Source organism: Lutra lutra, chromosome 2 (assembly GCF_902655055.1).
Source record: "Lutra lutra chromosome 2, mLutLut1.2, whole genome shotgun sequence".
In the NCBI taxonomy this organism is placed as follows: domain Eukaryota; kingdom Metazoa; phylum Chordata; class Mammalia; order Carnivora; family Mustelidae; genus Lutra; species Lutra lutra.
The window spans coordinates 6,907,985-6,914,256 of record NC_062279.1 but is presented as its reverse complement, the minus strand read 5'-3'; positions in this window follow the sequence as shown (position 1 = coordinate 6,914,256).

Below are 6,272 nucleotides of genomic sequence, written 5' to 3'. Positions count from 1 at the left end.
CTCAGTCTGGTTGTTCTCTATAAAATAAGGTTATTACTTTTCTGCCCTTCTGAACTTAATTCAATTTTCCATACTATTTATGATGACCAACTATCCTGGTTTTCCTGGGGCTGGAGGGTTTTCTGGGATGCAAGGTTTTAGGGCTGACACCAAATAGTCCCAGGCCAGTTGGGATGGCTGGTCACCCTAATACCTGTCAGCCCTATTCACTTTCTGTCCTTTAATGTAACCATCAGCTCAGAGAGGAGAGGACATACTCCCTGGTTAAAAATCTGGGGAACTGGACAAGTTTCCTGACATAAATTTCTAAACCAGCAGATCCCTATCCCCTACCCTCGTCAATCTTGCAAAAAATCAATTTGACTAATATCCCCCTTGCCAATCAGGCCTACCAAAGTCAATACAGTCACTGACTTCAAGCTCTATGGATGCCAGGGGAGATCCTGCTCGAAAGTCAAAGCTATAATCCAGATTCTAAGTTAACATCTCTCAGGGAGGAAATCTCCCATGGAAAAATACCATGGAAAAATCCGTGACTTTGACCACACAGATACATTCATTATGGCCAGACTATAATCACAACATTGCCCGTCAGGGTTTCCATTATAAACGGGGTCTGAATCTTGGTGGAGCACAATTCCTTCCAGCTGGAGTAAAGCATGGACAGGTTTTCAGCCCATTGGGGATTTTTCTGATTTGTTTGCAAATTGGCAAGCCTGGGGGTGGGGGAGGAGGGAAAGTGGGGGAAGCTGAGGCTGGGAACGGAATAAACAATATGGACTTTGTTCTTAGTTCTTTAAACTGAAACTAAGAAAACACAAACAGCAACCAACCAAGGTCAATGAAGGGCATCACTGAGATGAGATAATTCTGCCTTCAAAGGCAACACTTTGTCTTTAATTTACTTTAAAGTATGGAAGGTTTGATAAAAGAACAAGGATGTGCTTCTTTTTTTTTTTTTTTTTTTTAATTTTTCCTATACCTGAGGTTTAGTCAACCACAAATGTGAGCTTTGGGCTCTCCGTGCCTTCAGGGAAGCAGCATGATGGGGAGACCGTGGGGGAGATTAGACCTGGGCTCTCTCTGGACTCTTTCTCTAGCTAATTCCCTCACTGTCCCTAAACCAGTCCCCCTTCCTAAGCCTCAGAGTCCTCTCCTATCAGGAGGGGGTACTATATGCTGGCCTGGCGAGGTTATAGGATTCTTACTCATGCCCACCAAGGCACAGGGTGAACTGTCTGGCCCCGGTGTCAGGAGCCTTCTCTCCCTTCCCATCCCTCATGCTCACCCTCTAAAGAGTTGCAGTCTGACAGGCATCCTGTGCATCTAGGGGTCCGCTGTTTGCCGAGGCCACGGAACCCGAGGGGCCTCCATCCCCTGTCCTGGATCTTGGCTTGTCCAAAAACAAATGCATACGGGATCCTGATGAAGAGTTAAGCTTGTTTTCCCTAAAAAGTTTCACAGAATTTGCTCCAAAACCATAGCCATATTTGGGGAACATCTTGCTCTGGTCTTGTGACCTTGTTTGGCCTGAGAGCCAGAAACCTCATCCATGGTTAAAGGCTGGGGCCGAGACCCTTCTCAGGCCTCGTCGGCTCCAGGGTGATGAAATGGCGCCGATGCAAGGACCAGCACACAGGCTGGGAATCTCCGGAAGTTCTGGGTATCGGGAAGAGGACCGAGTCTAGCTGTCCCTCATGTATCCGTTTGCTTTAAACGTCAGCCTCGGTAAAGTGAACGAGAAGGTTTACCTGCCTCCTCCGGCCCCGCTTCCCGTGCTCAAACGTCCTAAGAACTGGGAGGTCAGTAGGTAGTTGTCCCCAGCGGTCGGAAGCAACGTGATTAATCTGAGTGCGGGGTCAGGCGGACGAGGGTCCCAGGTGAATTTTGTATGGCTGTAAGAACGGGAGTCATTTGAACTGGTTATAAGATTTGGAGTCATTTGTTTTAAATACCTGTCTGCTCAAAGCTCAGCCTGGCTTAGTTCCCACTTGCGTTGGAAATAACAGGCCAGATGCCATCTTCTCTCACTTACTACTTGGCCGAATCTCGCCCTAACGACGAGGTCTGGGTAGGAACCTGCGCCGCGCAGAGGTTAATGCACGGCGAGCTCTAGGACCCGGCGGCCGTGGCTGATGGGGACCTTCCGCGGGGGCGAGCTGAGGGGGCAGATATTATGAGTTAAGCACACTTCCCACTCATGTTTTACTTTGAGACTTAATGCCCTTGTAATCTGGCCGAATTCCCAGCCCTGGGCAGAGCGCAGTATCCCGCCCTCCCCCCTCCCCGCCCCCGCCCCCCGGGCCTGCGGCTGGCCGCCGGGCCCCCTGCGCAGGCGCGCTCGCCCTCCCGCGCACGCAGGGTCGCGCGGGCTCAGCAGGTGGCGCTGTTGCCTCTGTAGCGGCGCGCGGAGCCCGCGTCCTCCCTGGTGCTCCCGCCAGCATCCCTGGAGGTGTAACGTAAGCTCCTGTGAGAGCCGCAGTCACACCCCGGACCCCACGGGGACGACGCCACGGGCGTGTGCGCGCTCGGCACACACAGTGCCTGCTGTCTTTCCTCAGCAAGCTCATGACCTCTCCTGGTTGAAGTCATGTGCTCAAGGCTTTACTGAGACCATTAGGTGTTCAGATGCGGTTATCCTTTCCCATTAAAGGAACATGAGGAACTTCCCATTTCAGTAGCAAGTGCCCTTCAGTTTGAAGTCAGCATTTGTGAGCAACCCAGCGTCTTATCCATGAAGCTCATCTTGAGACCCGACGTGCATAATATCTAGCCTGCATTTTGGATGACAGGGTCCATCGGGCTGGTTTTTATTATGGGGACAATTACTATTGCTGTTAAGGAAGAAAACAAGCCCTTTTCTGTGTCCCTTTAGGGACAGTGGATTCTGGAATTCTGGAAGTGCCAGCAATTCTGTTTTCTGGATTCCACGTTCCGTCTAACTTCTATGGATCTAGAGAGCGCTTTTCATGTCTATAAGTTGAGAATCACCTCATCTTAGACAATGGAATATGAGTTAGTACTGAAGATAAGTGACCCATGAAGCCATGAGTAGCCACGGAGGAACCGTAAGAGCATATCCCTAAGTGAAAGAAGCCAGTCTGAAAAGCCTACACACTGTGTGATTCCAACCACATGACATTCTAGGAAAGGCAAAAGTATGGAGACACCCAGATCTGTGCTTGCCAGAGGGTGGGTGTGGAGGGAGTAATGGGCAGAGCAGAGAGGAATTTTTAGGGCAGTGAAACTATCCTGTGTGATACCATATGGCGGATACATGTCATTATACATTTGTCTAGAGCCATAGAATGAGCAACATCAAGACTGACCCTAATGTCGACAATGACCTCTGGCCAATAAGGATGGGGCAGGGGGTGTGGGTTCATCATTTGTAACATTGCACGTCTGGTGGGGACGTGGATGGGAGGGAGGCAGAGCGTGTGTCAGGGTGGAGGGATGTGGGAAGTCTCTGTAGTGTTCCCTCAACTTTGCTGTGAATCTAAAACCACTCTAAAAAGTAGTCTATTTCCAAAAACCAAAAACCAAAAACCAAAAAACTTATGTACGTTCTCTTCTCAGGGATAGACCAAAACTTAATTCTTATCAAAACATCTACTCAGGCCCCTGTAAGCAGCCGGCGCTGGAAACGGAGGCCCAGCTCTTGGGTGTGGGAGCCCAGCAGAAGACAGACACGGGGGGCGGGGGGTGATGGGTCATCTCCCCCGTAGCCTTGCTCTGAAGATCAGATACGGCCCCTCACGGATCGGTTCCTTCACTCATTACGGGGGCTCTGCCAATGTTGGCTTGGAACCTGTGAGTAGGATATGACCTTGAAAGGCCCTCAGGATTCCCACCACCCTCCTCGGAGGCATCTCCATGGAAGTCTGGTCCGGTGGACAGAGCACCCACATTCAGTCCGCCTCCCTGGGTTTGAATCCCCGCTCCCTTCCTTGTGAGGTGAATGGCTTCACCTTTCTGCGGGAAGTGTCCCTCTCTCCAAAGTAAGAGTGACAGGAGCAGCCTGCATATTAGGACTGTGTGTCGAATCAAGTAGGGTAAGACCCAAAAGGCATTTAGCCAAGTGTTTGGGACAGATTAAGAACATGGCGTTTAGTGAAGATTAGTTTTCCAGGTGGCAGGCCTGTGAAGAGAGGTGAGTAAGCCATGAACTCATTATCTTTGTGACTGCACGGAATTACACGACTTTTCTCTGAGATGTTTGAAGTTCCCTCAAAACTCACAATACCCACGTGGCAGCTTTTGTCTGCCCTGTCCTCCCCGGGAGGGCGAGCCCACGGTGGGGACAGAGATGACACCAAGCCTTCACTCTGTCTTGGGGTCTCACTGTCAACCTCCTGGCAGGCGTGTTCAGACTTTCTGAAGGCCAGTGTGAAACTCCTATGGGGTCTTTTTGAGCCCGAGGTAAAGTCAAGGAGTAGCTCTCCTAAAACTTTCTCCTGGAAAGAAAAAAAGGTTACAGTTTTTTTTGTTTTGTTTTGTTTTCTGTTTTTTTTGTTTTTTTTTTTTTTTCTGGTGTAGAGAGTTCCTGACGTGATTTTTCTTGTTTTTCTTCATACTTGGGGACAGCAGAAATGATGCACAACCTCCCCATAATCGCGGGGTGCTGTGCACTGGACCAAGTTATATTTACTGAGAAATTTTTAATAAATAAACCACAGCCATGAACCCATGCGCCCTTAAAAACCAGCCGTTTCTCATGGGGAGAGTTCAGGAGATTTTATGGAGCAATACTGTGTTCTCATGAGAATTTTATTAGAAATCAGAGACTTGAAATCCATCAAGCAGGAAATTTATGAGGTTACATGGGAACTATCCTTTCATTGTGACATTCTGGGTTAATTTACTTCTTCATATTATGTTGATTTACTTTGTAAATTTCAGCCCTGAACGTTGTCCTGAATTTCTCAGCAGACTCAAGCCAGCTAATTGATTTATTGACCTTTTCACTTTCCATTTTTATCCTTAAAAGAAGATAGATAATTACTGATGGTCTATATAAGAAAGCAACCCCCCCACATCTGTGGGAAATGCATATTGCTGGTCAGAAACGTGTCCAAGCAGGTCTTTTCAAATGCCAGGGAATAAACAGAGCTTAGTGGAAAAACATTTTTATAACCACTTGCAATTCTTTATGTCTCTAACTTTTCCGCTCAATAGTTTCTTCAAATAACGTTTTTTTAAAATTGTGTTTTGTGTAGCACCCAGTTAAAATTTCACTTACCAAAAAAAAAACAAAACAAAACAAAACAAAAAAAACAACTTGTTTATCATCATGTAACCCAACTTGGAAAATAGCCCAAACCCAGAATAGATGTTTGTGCCGGGGAAGTGAGAGGAAGTGTTCTAAACAAGTGTTTCGTCTGGGCCTGTTCCAGCCCTGCATTAATTGTCGTGTTAATGGTGTGAGGAAGGAGGCCAGGCGGGGACTGGCCTTGAGCAGAGGCTAGAAAGTGAGTGGTAACACAGGAACTGGGCTTCCATTAACCAGATGACCCCTTTGCCCACATTTGAGCTTGACTCTTGGGGTAAAGTCCCCAAATTAGCTAATTTCTCTTAATCTCTAAATTTAATTCTTTTTTTTTAAAAAAAGATTTTATTTACTTATCTGTCAGAGAGAGAGAGCGGTAGCAGGGGGAGCAATAGGAAGAGGGAGAGGGAGAAGCAGCCTCCCCACTGAGCAGGGGAGCTCCATGCAGGACTCGATCCCAGGACCCTGGGGTCATGACCTGCGCTGAAGGCAGAGACTTAACCCACTGAGCCACCCAGGTGCCCCAAGACCTATTTTTTTTTTTAAAGATTTTATTTATTTATTTGACAGAGAGAAATCACAAGTAGGCAGAGAGGCAGGCCGAGAGAGAGGAGGAAGCAGGCTCCCTGCTGAGCAGAAAGCCCGATGTGGGGCTTGAACCCAGGACCTGGGATCATGACCTGAGCCGAAGGCAGCGGCTTAACCCACTGAGCCACCCAGGCGCCCCAAGACCTATTTTTTTTTAAAGATTTTATTTATTTATTTGACAGAGATCACAAGTAGGCAGAGAGGCAGGCAGAAAGAGGGGGAAGCAGGCTCCCCACTGAACAGAGAGCCCGATGTAGGCTCGATCCCAGGACCCTGGGATCATGACCTGAGCCGAAGGCAGGGGCTTAACCCACTGAGCCACCCAGGTGCCCCAGGGAGTTAGAATTTACGGAGATGCCACAGTGGTATGGTTACTTTGTTTTAACCTTTTCTACCCAGCCATGACCCCAAAGTT